Source organism: Cyprinus carpio, chromosome A8 (genome assembly GCF_018340385.1).
Source record: "Cyprinus carpio isolate SPL01 chromosome A8, ASM1834038v1, whole genome shotgun sequence".
NCBI lineage: Eukaryota > Metazoa > Chordata > Actinopteri > Cypriniformes > Cyprinidae > Cyprinus > Cyprinus carpio.
In genome coordinates this window covers 5,772,682-5,789,787 of record NC_056579.1, presented here as the reverse complement: position 1 = coordinate 5,789,787, position 17,106 = coordinate 5,772,682, and the positions used below count along the sequence as shown (strand labels likewise).

Sequence of the window (17,106 nt, the reverse complement as noted above, 5' to 3'; positions counted from 1 at the left end):
AAGCGTAGGGTGATTACCAACTTATCTAATAACATTCAGATTAATGGCACAGACATTTGAAGGAACTTTATCACCCCCTTGAGTACTGAAGTTTGTTGCATCTGCTTTTCATACACACAGAACCTTTCCATCTTTATGAGTGTCCTCAAACATAAGGTCTTTTTGCTCCGCTCACATAATTAAGATGAGATTTATCTCTGTAGCAACACCACCTTCTAAATGAGTTTCTGACATTTTCCTGACATTTTGCTTCCTCAAGTGGCCCAAATTCAAAATCCCCACCCTGAAAAACACAGCTGTGCCAATTCCCCTCGCTGCCGCAGTGCAACGAAGAGATGTCAACTTGATAGACATTCACAGACTCAATTATACCATATTGATCTCCAAGGCTAAGAGGTTTAAACAACATAGACTAGCCTCAAACGGCTAATAGCCTATGTCACTGTCAGCAAACATGACAATCCATCCACCACACACAAAATTTTTGGTTTTACAGTAACAGCTTGCTGCAAAAGAGAACTTGGCTGTGGTTACAGACAATTGGCGGTGGAAAGTTAAGCAAATCCATCTTGTTTTGGCCAATTGCAGATTCCTATGGCTATTATAACAGCTAATGCGTGCGCACCTGTGCCTATCTTGAGTAAATAAGTGCAGAGCTGGGAGTGGCATTATGGTTGACGGTGGAATTTGACATGCACCACTGAACCGCAGCTGTTGCCCTCCTCCACATGTGTTTACACTGCCTCAGTTTGATTAACAACTAGTGATCCAGAACGCCTTATGTCTGGCTATGAGAAGTTACTTTCATTCTTTGTTTACTCAACGGTGAAGACTAAACAAAACAAGGTGGTTACATTTGGGCAAGAAAACAGCACTTGCAGTTGTAGTCTGCGCTTTGGAGCTGTGTCATGTGTTCCAAAAAATATGTTCTAAGAACATTCCGTTGACGTTCCAATTAAAGGCTAGAATACACTGCATGACTTTTAAGATCTGAACCGAGCGGCAACCTCCCGCTCTCTCTCGTGAAGCCAACAAGGAAGTGACTAAAACTGCAATTCATCGACTGGCTGCTTGAAGCTGACTGCAAAAGGGAGTCAGTCCCATAGACTCCCCATGTTAAAATGCCCAACTTTACAGCAGAAAAAAACATGTTTACAGCCTGGTTCAAAAAATGATTTGGTCTATATAGCTAATTTTTCCCTTCATGACAACTGTGACGGGGGTGAATTTTTTTTATAACTCATCCGTTTTAATTATATTAAGCCTTAAAGTTCTGCATAATTAAGGGTGTGACCACTTGAGTGACAGGTGGATTGCCACTGCTGAAAATGCCGTCGAGCTAGGTAGGCGTGGCTTCAGCAACCAGCTCCCACCTTTTTGCCCATTTTCAATTATCCGGGAGAGTTGTGCGGTGACGTGCTGCCAAGATGGCGATGGCCCGCTCTGCACACTTTGAGCTTCAAAAACGTTCTTCAGGAGTCTATGGGTGATGTCTCGGACACTACGTCCATGTTTTTATACAGTCTATGATCTGAACTTATTTTAAAATGCTAGACATCATACACTTTGTAATTAGTCACAGAGGAAAAAACTGGCCATTATACACTAAACAACTGAGGATCATACATTACCAGACTGTAAAGTCATTCGATCACAACAACTTCAGAGTCACACAGAAACTTGTGCCTTGTTGCTAGGAAATGCATGACAAATGAATCCTGTATGTGTTCTAAAACCAGCTCAAATGATCAAACATATTTGAAATCCTCCAACTGGACAGATTCATAGTCTGAAGCTATAAAATTGGAGTCTGTGACCATCATACACTATGCGATTTTCTATGAAACCTGTCAGCTTAAAACTGTAGACTGGCAATGACTTTTGGTAACTATAGCTTCAACTTCTCCAGACTGTAAATCTGGGCAAAAATAATTTAGTATATTTAAGTTATTAAAAAAAATTCTGATTGCTCTTTGAGCAACATCCAGTTTTTTTATTTATTTATTTATTTTCATATTTAATATGCATTTTTTTTCTTGCACTCTACAAAACTACATCTGTACGAAAAGTGTAATCAATCTGGCTTAAAACTTAAATGGTATAAAACTAACTTAAAAAAATAGTTGAATGTTGTGTAACATAAAAAAGAAGCTAAAAATTGTTTAATTTTATGACAAAAAGTAATGGAAAAAAAAAAAACGAAATTCTGCTATAAAGAAGCAACAAGACAGTAGTGTTCCATTCAGCTCCAGTTAGTTCAGTTCAATAACTGTGTAAAGTTCATTCATTATGAAACAAGTTCACTTCAGCAATTGGCAACTCTACTGTTATTAAGCTCGAGTTAGTTCAGTGTTGTATAATGTCGGAAGAACATTGGTTCATAACTAGTGCTGGGGAAAGTTACTTTTAAAAGTAATGCATTACAATATTGTAATACTCCCTAAAAAGTAACTAATTGTGTTACTTAGCTACTTTTATGGAAAGTAATGCGCTACAGTATGTTACTTTTACATTACGTTTTCTTATTTGGGCTGGGCTTGCTTGTTTGTTTTTAATATAAATAAGTTCTATTTTTGGCAAATGTAAAAGCTCTTTCACTCCAAATGTGAAATGAATAAGCCTTAGGCTGAAATGTAAATTTACATTTTCACAGTAGAGGGTGCAGCTCAAACAAACCTTTCAGCTGTGCTGCAAAAGTTTTTTTTCTTTTTCTTTTTGCTTATTAATATGGTTGATTTGGGTCATGAAACGTAAGCGGCAAAGACATTGGTTGGGAAAATGGGATTAAATACATAAAGGATATTTGTGTTATTTATTTCAGGCTTGCATCATATTGTGAGTTTGAATTTCAGTGTTTTTATTAATTTTGAGGAATATTGAATCTCTTTTTGTGCAAGTGAGATGAGTAAATGTATGTTTAAATTTAGTTTAGAGCAACAGTAACCATCATGTTTACACAGTGCACACGTCGTCTTTATGCTTACTCCCGATTTCTCTCAACATGGGGACAGGAGAGCTGTCAGTCAATAAATAAGAAAACAAAGTAACTAGCGTTACATATTTGAAAAAGTAACTTGGATATTTTCTTGTAAATTAATAAATAATGAGTTACTTTACTAGTTACTTAAAAATAGTAATCTGATTACGCAGCTTGGATTGCTTGTAATGCATTACCCCCCAACACTCTTTATAACTTTAAGAGAACCTAACCAGAATATTTGCCAATGTTCTGAGAATGTTACCTGTTAGGTTGTTGTGGCTGTTTGTGGTATAACAAATTTTGTACATTTTCTTGGTGGAGGGTATTTTTTATTACCTCTGTTTTGTTTCCATGGCAAAAATCATGTCCACTCAGGCCCTAGAGCTGAAATATATTTCAGAATACATATAGAATCTAATCAGGTGCCCGTGACCTTCTGAAACAAGAGTGCACAAGTACATAAACTATAACTTATTTGGTCCATAATTTAGCGGATGTCCATCTCGTTGGCACTCTCTGCTCCAGTGGGAGGTGAAGTGTTAGATTCGCATTTGATGATGTATGTAAACTATATGTGTGTGTGCCCTGCAGCCAGCTGCCCGATCTACTGTGTACAAATGCACAGATATTTCACACAGCATGCCGTAATTAATCGATGCAACGCTGCGATTTTTTTCTGCAAAGCCTGCTTTTTTGCTGTCTTGTTTATGCCTGCCTGTTTTTAATCACACGTCTTGTTTTCACTTTCATTGGATACTGTTTTGCTAAGCGTTTTTACACTTTGATCCTACCCGAGCTGATGTTTTATCCGGAATATCAATGAATATGTATGTATTTACAAATTAAAGACTTCTTGTCAGGGATATTTTTTTTTTTAAAGATTTATAAAAATCTCTTTACACACAATGCCTGCTTACTTTCTTTTACTCAATTTACACAGTCAAACATGGCAAAAACTCTCTTTTCTATTATTGTGATAAATTATTATCAAAACAGAAGTCTCGTTTTATCTCGGTCTCTGTGGCTGCAGCAGGATTCAAGGCTCAAAACGAAAAACAGGAGAAAAAGAGAAAAATAATCGAGCCGCGAAATCCAATCCAATTTGGCATACCAGCACAAAGATGGCCGAGTGCCCTGGAGAAGACAAATAATATTAAACACAGCATCAGTATTTCCAGGAAAATGCATTTTGAGACATGTCCTGAGGCAATGCAGGCCTGTTATTGCACTAAAGTGAAGTTAGTATGCCAAAAAGTATGCTGGCTGTTTTGCAAGGGTAAATTATAAGGCAGGAAAAAAACATTTACTTTTCACTGACTCATTCTGATATCACTGAGGACTTCACATGCTCCCGGTCCTTTTGTGTATAATTAATCAGTGCACATTATACCAACATTTTATACCATAAATATATTTGTGTACATAATCAAAATGTAATCATTTGCACAATTATCATAACTTTTTGGCATGTCATATATGCCAAGCAAGTAGATATTTCAGCACTGTTTGGGATAAAAGCATATGCCAAATATACATATACATTTTTACACAGTTGATAGTTTATACAGTTGATTAATATAATAATTATTGCATTTATACAAACTTAAATTACATTCAAGGTGTACGTTATATCAACTCTTCCATTTTTGTGAATCTGTCCTATGACATTAGTGGTGTTAATGGTATTGTGCAAAATATACAAATAAATAAATAAATAAACATACAATAAATAAATAAATAAAAACCGGAGGTTGAGATCTGGCAACCAGTTTCAGCAATATTTGAGTAGTCTCAATTATTTATTTTTTTTTCAACTCATTTTTAATAGATTTTTTCATATAGATTGTGTAGATCCAAGTTCAATAAGCTTGCATTTTAAGTTGAGCTGATCATGAACATTACATAATAGTGATGTAGAAGTTTCTTAGTTTGTATAACTTGTGTATCAGTTTGATGAGCTATCTGAAAAAGTTCTATATAGTTACTTGTATACACCAAAACAAGTTGTATATACTCATCGAAATGGAAGAAACTTTCAGAACACTAATCACTCCAATGGTGACTAAAATATAACTATTGCTGCAAAATATTATCAAAAACACTACATGGAGCTAAAACATCTATAAATTCTGATGAGCAAATATTTTTCATTATGAGTCATATGCTTAATATATATATATTTGCATGCATCATTCTCAAACTTCACATTTTAAGTGTTTTTAAGTTTCTCATACTAAATGACCTAAAATTGAGTTTAATTTTTTATGTAATATCAACTTTTTCTACATTCAATAGTTCAGTCAACCTTTAGAATAGACTTTGTCTAACAAAATGGATGTTAGATACTGTTTGATCTAAAGGAATTATAAATAATATGTAACACCAATAATAGCAAATAATGGCAGATTTGAAAATGAAGTGTTACTACTGGGACAGCTGAGATTGTGTGGAAGGTAAACTTGACCTTCAACCTCCAAATCCAGACAAAAAGTCCTACACAATCCACTGCAAAATCACATTCAGGTCAATAAATAACCAACAAATGAGATGAAGTCCCATCCTGCATTTGCTTCTCATAGAATATCCTGTTTTGCTTGAAAATGTGTCATATCATGGAAGTAAAATTAGCTTTTTAATGCAGGTTTGGATTTGTTTACTGTTGTGGATGGGTGCTTTCTGAAATATGACTTGACATGAATCATAGGCCTACCTCCTCGTTCAGAAAAAGCACATTTACACAAATATGGAGTAAAAACAAACTAGATTTTCATATGCTACTAATTGCAGCTAAAAAATGTATATTTAAAAGTTCATGAAGGCGTCAGAAAATGACTGTACACATATGTAGGAAGTGTCCTGAGGGCCTGGCTGTAGGCGGATGTCGGGTCTCATTCTCTGCTCCAGTATATGAGCGTCTCTATGAGAGTATGCTTTCCGGGTGAATGCTCAGGGTGAGGTGGGTGTGGAGCAGATTTCTAACACTCACATGCTCATGGGCCAGCGGCTTCCAGCAGGGGTCAGCTGTAATTTTTAAGGGGTTCCTTCCTCTTTCTACGACTCTTTCTTCATCCAAATAAACAACCACATCACCAATCAGGAGTGGTGGTTTTCTCTGAGGATGGAATTCACTAACATTTATTAAAATTGAACTATACCAACTTATAGCATTGTTTATTGGCTCATATTGCTTGCAAGGATTTAGAACCCAATTCAAAGGAATTATGCAAACCCATTGCTGGATTTGCAAACATTCTTATGAATAAACTACTAAAAAAAAAAAATTATGGATATTTTGTATTCCTAAGAAGATTTCTTATCTTTTTTCATAAGATGAAATCAAATTATTTGAGCGATTCTTTGAGAGAAATTCTTTCTGTAGGGTTATTACAGATAATTAAAACTAAAACCATAAAAGTAGATTTCTAGCGCTTGAAATTGAATGGAAAGTAACTGAAATAAAACATAAAAAAGTTTAATTTCAATTAGTTGCCAAAGCAATATTTCTAATTAGAATTTCGTTTAACTTGGTGTAATAAAATAAATAAAATAAAACTATAATAAAAAATAATAAAAACTATATAGACATACTAAAAACTATTAAAAATGACAAAAACACAACATAATCACCACTTTAAATAAAATTAAAGTCAAAATAGAAAATATAAATAAAAACATTAAAAAATATTAATAAAATTATAATATTATCTAAATACTAAAATAACACTGGTGTTTAATGTAGTTTTGAGTTATTTTAAAAATTTAGCATCACAACATAAAATTTTTTTTTACTGCAATATTTTTCTATATGTAATCTAGCATACTTGTAAACATATGGGTTATCAACAGGAACTCAATCTATAAAGACATGAGAAAAAAGATTCTTAAGAAAAAATTTGAGAAACTTTATGAATTAATTCAAGAACTGCAGTTAGGAACATTCTTTAAAACTTTTCCCTTTGATTGCCGCCCTTCAGAACGGCAACGCTTGTGATTGCCTGTTTTTCCACCGGTGGTAATAATATGGAATTAATCGCACCAAGCAAACAGCACTGAATTTTTTTAAACAAGACACAATCTATAATGAGACTAATTTACATAGAATGGAGATGTGTTTGCACTACATGCCATGCATTTAGTGGCAGGCTGACATAGATTGTGGGTGGTTTGTAAAGAAGACTCAGATTTGTGCATTGAAATACGTTTGGTGAATGTTTCGCAAATTCACTCCTAAGAGTTTATAATTGTTTTTTAATTTTTTTTTTTTTTTTTTTTTTAATGTAAAGCGATTCTGACAGTTAGTCAACCCATCAACAAATTCTGTCAGTAGTTGCATAAGTGTCTGTATTATAATATAATTCAGGTAATTTTTTGTTGCAGATTCTAACCAGTTTAAGCTGCCATTATATCTGGGCTTTTGAAAACAATGCAAAGCGGAACACCACAGGTGCAAATGCATGCAACACAGTCGGTGGTCAGTAATGCTGTACTTGGTTTCTCTAAAGGCTTTTTCTCCATTTCTGTCACCTGATGTAGTTTTGGTTTCCTTGCCACTGTAACCTTTGACTTTCTTATTTGGGGTCTAAAAGACACTTAACATTTAGCAATATCATTGAGTGGACTGCATTGATACTATTAGATGAGAACAAAACTTGAATAAAATTTAGCTGGATAATGACACTATTGTCTTTGGTGGAACTTTAGCTGAACTGAATTAGATAAACTGACTCAAGTTTAGGAACAACACTACTATCTTCAGTTGTAGCTAAATTGAACTTTAAATCTGCAATCCATTTTTTTAGGTTACTTGTGGTGTTAAATATTTTCTTGATGCAATATTTGTATGACTCAGTTTATCTTTGGCCTTTACCGAATAGCTTAAAGATAAAGTGTCTGTAAACAATTACTGTAGTCTTTGTTAATACTTTTTGGTATTACTTGCCATGCATGTTATCCGGAGGGTCATGCATTCTTCACCCTTTTTTTTTAATCAGTGCACAAATATCATGCCTCTGTCATTCTCCTTATTTAAGGTAAGCACTGGATATTACCATCATACAGCCTTTAAGGTGTTTAAAACCCACAATTAGCATTTTGTATTTGAAAAAGCCATTAAAAAGAGGAAGCAGAAAGCTGTGAGACTGTGTGGGGCTTTTAATGGTGATTCGCTGCTAGAAACTTAATTGTATTTCTTCATATGCTGATCTTAGTTCTGTGTAATCGTGTGCACGCTTCCTGTGGTTTCCATTTATATAAACATTCATTAATTAAACTTCTTTGTATTCACTAACTGTCTTTACAGATATTTGCTATTTTTGCTTTTGCTACAACTGGGGGTTATTTTGGTTCTACCAGTTTCAACATTAAGTGCAAGGACAGTGCCAGCAAAGAAACAGATGTATCCTTCAGCTATCCTTTTAGGTAAACCGTATGATTAAAATACATATGAAACTCATTGTTTTTAATAAAATTATTTTTCATAATTTCCTTTTTTTTTATTATTCTTTGTTACAAAGGCTTAATACCCTGAGTTACAGTGTGCCAGACTGCAAAGTCAACACAACAATTTTGCCTACCTTTAAAATCTCTCCACAAACATACTTTAAACAAACAACGTGACATACATTTGCATGTCACACAATATCAGTTGCAGCCTCCGTCACATTTGATGAACTTTACACAGTTATTGAACTGAACTGAAATGACTTGAGATGAATAATAACATTATTGTCCTGTACAGCAGAATTTAAGTTTGCCTCATATTTGAAGTTTGTATATTTGATTGTTATTTTCCTACTGAAACTACTTTGAAATGATCTCTACTGTATAAAGCGCTAGAAAAAGGTAACTTGACGATATAATTCAAACTTAAAGACATTTTGCACCGATATTAGATGAATAGTTCACCCAAAAATGAAAACTAACTGTTAATTTACACACCCTGGGGCCAGTGTAGGTGACTTACTTTCTTCAGCAGAACTTTAAAGATGATTTTTTGCTGAATCCATACTTGGCGACTCCTGAAGATATACTGAGATCCTATGAAGTGAAACAATCAGCCTGTGCAAGAAAATATTTACAGCATTATTACCTATAATCCATAGCCTCAAGCAAACAGTCCTGGAGTACAAGCTTTCTGTTGCATGCTGATGTACAGTATGTGCAGCAAATCACACATGAACTCTGACACCATTCTAAAGACCTCATCAAGAGCCACAGGCATTCATTTTATTTTTCCTGTTACTGCTATTTTAACTCTCAAAGTGACGGAACCCATTGACTTGCATTTTATGATTCACCAAGGACCATGGATTCAGCTAAAAATATTTTTTAATGTTTTGCTGTAGAAAGAAAGTAATTTACATCTTGGATGTCCCGAGGGTGAGTAAATGAACAGCAAATTTTCATTTTGGGGAGAACCATTCCTTTAATGCACTGCTATTAAAATGTAATTTTTGTGTGCTCAAAATTTTTTGCATGGACTACAAAATCCTGTGCATGTAATTTTAATATCAGGATCTTAAACACAACAAAACATGGTAATTATGCCCTTGCATGCTTCATTCATTCTCACACTATTGGCTGTTTTATATCTCTTTTATATATCTTCTGGCCCAGACATCTTAGAGCACCATGATTCGTCGTAATTAAGTGTAACGATCTCTTAATCCAGGCATAAACCCCAATTACGCTTGTATTATATAGACTTAATGACAGATGCCTCGGGGTGGATAACTACCAGAAAGGCCTTGGAAGAGTGAAGCAGCGCATCCTCAACTCTTTCAACATCAGCATCCCGCAGAACATGCTCAAGTTCTGGAAGAAAACACATGAGAATTACATGCACCCCATCCATATGTCACCTTAAGTCATGAGAATGTGACAAGTGATGGCTTCCTTCATGGTTAGCATTGACGGATAGATCATATGGGTGTACTGGAGCTTGATACAGCTGGCCGACGGCAGAGATATTGCCATAATAACGCAACCTCTCAGGAGCGTTCTGCACTCGTGATTTGATGTTATGGCCTTATTGATCCCATAACCACAAGCACCGCTCACGATGAGCAAATATGTACAGAAATGTCACCTAGGAATCATAGGAATAGATGCCGATGTCCAAGTAAAATAAAGACTGCGGCCTTTCTGGCCATTAATGTGGTTGTTCCTATTGATAAATAATAAATCACAGGTACAGTGGAGGCAGAAGCTTTGAGATCTTGCAGGATCTCACTGGGATGTCATCTGAAATGGAAAAGAATAATGCTGTCAGCGCAGTAAACATCAACCTATAACAACAGCACTTTAGAGATAAACTCATAGATAGGAGTGTGGAAAAGCAGCAGAGTTGTGTGATTTTTGCCTGGGGCTAGCAACGTTTTATTGAAAGTGGGACTGACGGTGTTATCTCTTGCTCCAGGATCGCTCCGATCCCACCACACGTCAAACACAGTGTTAGTAGACTATTAAGATTCAGAAAGAAAAAATGAAATATTATTGCAATAACAAAGAACAATAAATAAATAAATAAATAAAAATAAAATATTTAATGAAAATTAATTATGGAGAGCCTATATGTATTGAAGTCTGTTTTCATCTTCATTTAAAGAATAAACAAGGAAATAAAGTCATGAGAAACAAAAGTATTCTTAACATTACGAGAAATTAAATCACAATTAATGAATATACATTTGGAATTATGAAAAACAAAAATGTGAAACATTTTAAATACTCATACCTCATAATTACAAATAATTATGAGGTATAAAATCTGAATTATTATAAGGTCAAAACAAGGTCAAAATTGTGAGATATACAGTATAGTCGCAAATATAAAAAATGAACTTGAAATATCTTTAATTTTTCTTTGTGCTGTGAGGTAGGTATTTTTTACTCTGAACTGGAAACAGACTTCATTAGTGACTATCCTGTGCTATGACATCAAAGGCAGCAGACAGAAGAATATAATAAATAATGTAATATTTAATATTTCAAAGGTCCATTTTAGAAAAAATAATAATAATCTGGCACTAGTAAAATATCTCCTATAATAAAAGTGAAAATTAAAGAAATATTGGTAACACTTTACAATAAGGTTCCATTTGTAAAATTAGTTAACCACATTAGTTTACAACAAACTAAATCTGAAAAATACTTCTAAAGCATTTCTTAATTAATGTTGATTCCAACATTTACTAATACATTACTAAAATGAGAAGTTCAATTAATGTTATTTACTGGAACTGAGCTAACATGGACTAACAATGAACAGTTGTACTTTAACAAAGATGAATAAATACTGTAACAAACGGAAATTTATTGTAAAGTGTTACAGAAATATTTACTATTTGAATGTTGCTTGAATTTTGAATGGCTGCACCAGAAGGTGTAATTACAATATCTACCAACAGGGGCAAACTGAACCATTCCAGCCAAACCTTGACCCCACAGATTCTCTCACCAGTGAGTGCAGAACGAGCAAGGAGATTGAAAACCTTGAGTCGATCTTGACAGGTTACAGAACACTTCACTCCACATACACTGGTAGAGTAAATCCATGAGAGAAAGAAAGAGAGAGAGACAGTCCTGTTATTCCTAAATAACTATATGCCATAACGAATGAATACGGAATCTCCTTGAGTTTCTCAGTAATTGGAAGTGAGTGATGTCGTGCTCTGCATATTTGCCAGAAGCATAACAGACTTTATTAGGAACCATAAAAACACCATTAAAATTCACAACTCAGGGAGCCGGGCCTTGTCCATGCATGAGACTGATAAATTACTACTGTTCAATGATAGTGACCATATTCTTTCTCTTTTTCATACGGGACTCTGGTTATTTTTGCTGCTATATGGAACCAGTTAAATCCATCATATGGATTCATCTTCTCCATTGGCCACGAGGAGAACCAATTTGGCAATAGATCAGCATTTTTGTGAAAAGCAGACTGCCTCAGTATACGAGGAACCAAAGAGCAAAACACAAAAAATGTCTTTCACATACTTGAAGTCAACATGAAACTGCATTTTTTTGCACAATTTAAGTTCTAACATGTATTACCATGATGTATTGTGATGTATTTCCAAATAAAACTGAACATTCACAAGAAAATAATGTAGAACTTATCCATTGGAATTTAATTGGATGGTGAAACTCGGGCTGACGCAGATTTTGCAGTCTATTGAGGGGGATTACTCAACACCTGAAACACCACCATCATTTTTTGGAGATTTAAGTGGCATCAACCAAAGAAAAGTTGTTTCAGAGGTGGATTAACATGCACCAATGAATTGTGCACAATAAGACCAGGAATGTTTACTAAGTAGATTAATTTAGACTTTTTGACAATAAGAATCAGCATCTGCAAAGTATTTAACTTAATTTTTTTATGCATTTCTGAGTTAAACAATATTTGGTGAGAAAAATAATTATATGATAGGACTATTCATCCTATTAGGATCTGATTGGATCATGCAAAAATGTAATTTTATTGGCTAATATTAATTTTCTTCACCTGTTCTGCCTTGAAACAAAAGTGTTTTCAATAAAGGAATATTTAAAAAAATTTGATTTACACTACCGTTTAAAAGTTTGGGGGTCGGTTAAGTGTTTTCTAATCTTTTACTTTTAATCAGAAAGGATGCACTAAATTGATCAAAAGCGACAGTAAAGTGACTTTTATATTGTTATCTCCTTCAAAAAAATCCTCATTTATTTTGAACTTTTTACTTAAAGTCCTAATATCCTGAAAAAAAAAAAATCTTTCCACAAAATATTAGACAGCACAACATTTTTCCACATTGATTAAAAAAAGATAAAATCTTGAGCAGCAAATCATCGTATTGGAATGATTACTTTAGGATCATGCTACACTTTAAAATATATTCAGATAGAAAAGTCATTTTAAATTGCAATAATATTTTAGTCTTTCTGTATTTTTGATCAAATAAATGCAGCCTTTGGTGAGCATTAAATACCTTTGTCATGTAATGTAAAAAAAAAAAAAAAAAAAATGACTGACTGACTGACCAGAAATTTTGAACGATAGTGTGATTGCACCAATGAATCATTTACAAATAACCCCGAACCATTTATTATGAAACTAAATAAGCCTTATGATTTCACATTGACTTTAAGCAGCGAATAAGCATGGCCCCCAATAGAGAGAGTCCCCAAAGCGTTATGTACATTTACATGGACACACCCTTTATTTCCTATCTAGGTCAACAATCCATCGCAAGTGTCAAGTTACAGTCAAAATAAAGTATCGATAGAAATGATACATCCATTAGAGACAGACATTTAAAGCAGAGAGTGAAAGAGATGCCCCAGAGAGGAAGGGACAGATGACATCAACACATTGTTTGCTAATCTTTAAATCAGCCATGATTAGAGTTGACTGCATCAGTGCATTGCCATTCTCAAACAGAACTCAACAGCACACAATCCATATGGTCAAACCGCGTAAGGTCAAATCTACAGGATACATCAGTCATCTGCTGCGTCTTAATTCCTCCGCAAAACTAGTCCTTTTACAGAGCGATTGAGCTCTTCTGTATATTTAAGGGTCTCTGCACATCCTTGGCCTTTCATCGACGACATGTCCTTGCTCTGAAGACGCAGTTAGGGTCCTTCAAGATCGTTCTTACACAATAGCCTCGCCGCTCTTCGCGAGGAACTTATGTAATCTTTGTCTGAAAGGTAAGCGAACAGTCTCCTCTGGTGGTTTAAGTGGAAAGCGAGTGAAATGTTCTGCTAGCTAATGTATTTTGAGATCAAAACTTAAACAGTTCTTTTATGTCAAGGTCTGAAAATATTTTGTGTCCCCAGCTGTGAGACGATGGTGTCTGCTGGGACTCGATGACCTGCATGTAACTGTAGAGACGCTTGACTGACTGCAACCATGACGCACAGATTCCATTTCCTGTTTGAGGGTGATGGCGAGTGGGGCAGCTGATATCTTTAGCTCTGAAATGAGAGGATGGACACAAATGCGTGGGGGCTGATGGATGATTCCTGTTTGGTGTTGCTCCTGTGAATGTCAGCAAACCTGCGCACACACAAAGAGAAAACCATCGGCGGGGACATTAGGGAAATGCATTTTGTGGATGATCAAAGGCATGAAAAAATTACATGCATTACCTTTTCCTGCCTCATCTTTTCATGTTTGTTGATCTTGTGGCTCTTTTGTTTGTGTTTACTTAGTGAATGATGATTTTTACATGACTGCATTCTGAAGAGCGGCTGCTTTGAAAGGCACATTCTTTTGAAAAAATGTAAATGGCAGAGGGTGAATGCCTGTGTTCTTTAGCACGAAAACCTTAGTAAAATGATTATTTTGTTACACACGGGCCTTTCAACGCCTCTGCGTTCATCTTGCGGCACCATTATTTTTTTTAAAGGGAAAATTATGCCACCCGTTGTCTGTCTGAGTGTTAATTCGCATTTAGAGAATTAAAATATGAATATGTAAATGTACATTGCCTGTGCACTAATCAGCATTGTTTCCTCTGAGCTGGTGTCCTGCTAAGATATTCAGTTATTTTAAAAACAATCATGCTTTAGTACTGTTATCTGCTCTGTTTTAATCAAAGTGCATAATTAATCTTTATTTTGTGCTTTGTTGCTGTAGTAGTTGTGTTTTTTGCATATAAAATCTCACACTCACACTGTTCAAGGTTTCCATACTTTTTGACCAATGAGTTGATTCACAATGATTCAGTGAGGAATCATTCAGATCTGTGAATGGCTAAGCCAGTTAAGTGGAAATGACTAATTAAAAAAATGAAATTCAATTACAAACACTGTAAAAAAATAAAGTCCACCTATTTCAATTAAAAAGTTCAGTTGCTGCCTTAAATTTTTAAAGCATGGTTGAAATTATACTAAACTGACTTTAAAAAATCAAGTTGAAACTCATATAACTTAATTAATGAAGTTAAATTTGTTAAATTAATTTGATGAGTTAAAATAATGGCTGCCAAGACTTATTTTTTTAAAGTGAACTTCAGACACTTGAGATTTGGACTCAAGTCCCAATTAAATAGAAAAAAAGGGGGGAAAAAGAAAAAAAAAACTTGGTATTTAGGCCTTAAACCAACAAAAGTCTACTTCTTCAAGGAGACATATTTTTCTCTGTTTCTGTTTAAATAAAAGTGTCCTCTTCTATCGCTTTCCTGTCAGAATGTGTGGCCATATGCCTGTTTAAGGTTTAAAGACACTGATATTCATAAAAAGTCTGGCACTCGATAAGCACACAGCCTCTATGCACTATGCAACTATCTGTGACTATTTCTCCACAGAAAGATTCTAGAAATGCACAATCATTTAATGATTATTTAATGTTAGTATAGAGCCATAAAAGGATATGGTTTAGAGGAAAAGAAAAAACCTGTTTACCATAGTTACCTATTCTTTTACAGTGGGTAAAACACTGAAAAATGTAATAATGAGCAGGCATTTACAACTGAAAAAAGTCATAAAAGTTCAGAAAAATTAGGTGAACAATCCTACCCTTGCAACTTATATAATACATAATGAAAATATCCTCTAACTGTAAGTGCACGGTATGAAGGATCTTTTGATTTAAATAAAACATCATACTTTCCTTTAGATAAGTTTGACGTAATGAATAAATTCTATAAAAAGACTCTGAGACATAAATTCTGCATCAGCAATTTGTCTGATCACTAAGCATTTTTTTTACTGTACACATCAGCAATACTTATGACACTTTTTTGCACTTAGTAGATGCTTTTATCCATTGTAACTTACATTGAATTAATGCATTCAGTGTACTGCATACATTTTATCAATTCATGCATTGTTTGGGAATCAAACCCATGACCCTGGTGCTGAACTGACTTTAGCTGGAAAATGACTGTGTTATTGTCTTCTTGCATTATTGACAATCTATTTTCCTGTTCGACACTGTAAAGCTGCTTTGACACATCCAGTATTGTATAAAATGCTATACAAATAAAGGTGACTTGACTTGACTTGATGTTGCAAGTGCAAATTTTGTATGATTTCACTAGCTATAGAAAACAGTTGTTAAAAATCAGCAAAACATTTTAAACATGTGGGCTGTGCATGTTGCAGAGAGGTTTTTTCTTTTTCTTCTTCTTCTTCTTTTTTTTTTTTTACACAGCAGTAAATTTGGGAACCTTTGAGTTAAAAAAAAAAATCATATCTGTTCAATGCTGTTTAACAAAAAATCTCCAGAATGTATCATTCATAAAGAACTCGCAATTAGGATTTGTAAATCAGACATTCCCCAAATTACTTGAATCAATTTTTAATGCATGTCAATGTAATCAGAACACAATTTTGTACATTCCAGTTCCTCTCTAAGTAAATATGTTGCGCCCTCTTTGCTGTTTCTCCATCTCTCCGTTATTGCCTGCGATACACACAGTGTTCTCTTGGGGATGGAGGACGCAGCATGCTGGAAATGTTGATAACACTGCCATGAACCAGAACCGCCATTAAGAATTTCATTTCCTAGAACCACCGCGGAGCCACAAAGCCTACAATCCTCCCCAGATGTCTTACACAACAGCTTCCCTCTGAGATGTTCCTTAAGTGCTCACTTTGGACCCTTTTATAATGGAGCTTTTCAATAAAAAGTCTTCCCTTATGACTAGCTTTTTAATAAAGTGTATTTCAATGAAATAAAGGCATGTGCAACTCAAATATAGCTCTGACTGTTGGAATAACACTGGCGTGAAAAGGCATTTTTTTCCCAAAGGACACTTTTCAATACAGAAAAAATGGTGTTGGTGGTGGTTTTAGAACAATATTCAGCATATTATTTTGCCATGTAATAAAAAAAAGACTGGAAAGCTTTCACTCAGAAAGTGACAGGTGCTAATTGCCTCAAGGATTAACATACATTTACGCAAATTTCTGTCCTCATATTATCCTCCTGCACTGCAAAACTACAGTCTTTCCCAAGCCATGTACACTCACTGGGAATCGCTCGAAGCATGACGGAAAGACAAACAACAGCTGGCATGTAAATATATCTTGTTAAATATAACCGTATCTCCTTCTTTGCTACCATCGTGCCATCTGCAATCACTACTGAGACAGAACATGAGGGATTTTGGGTTTCAGATCACGTC

General features: G+C 34.7%; 1 protein-coding gene across 2 annotated transcripts in view; it reads right to left on the bottom strand.

The window, feature by feature from the left end:
* Window positions 1–13,166: 13,166 nt before the first annotated feature.
* The window catches only part of LOC109113308 (chemokine-like protein TAFA-5), a 44,503-nt gene continuing 40,563 nt past the window's right edge, over window positions 13,167–17,106 (bottom strand). For both annotated transcript variants that reach the window (XM_042761761.1, XM_042761760.1), the window contains one exon: window positions 13,167–14,030. The gene's annotated coding sequence lies outside the window, so the exon portion shown is untranslated. The remainder of the gene's footprint in view (window positions 14,031–17,106) is intronic.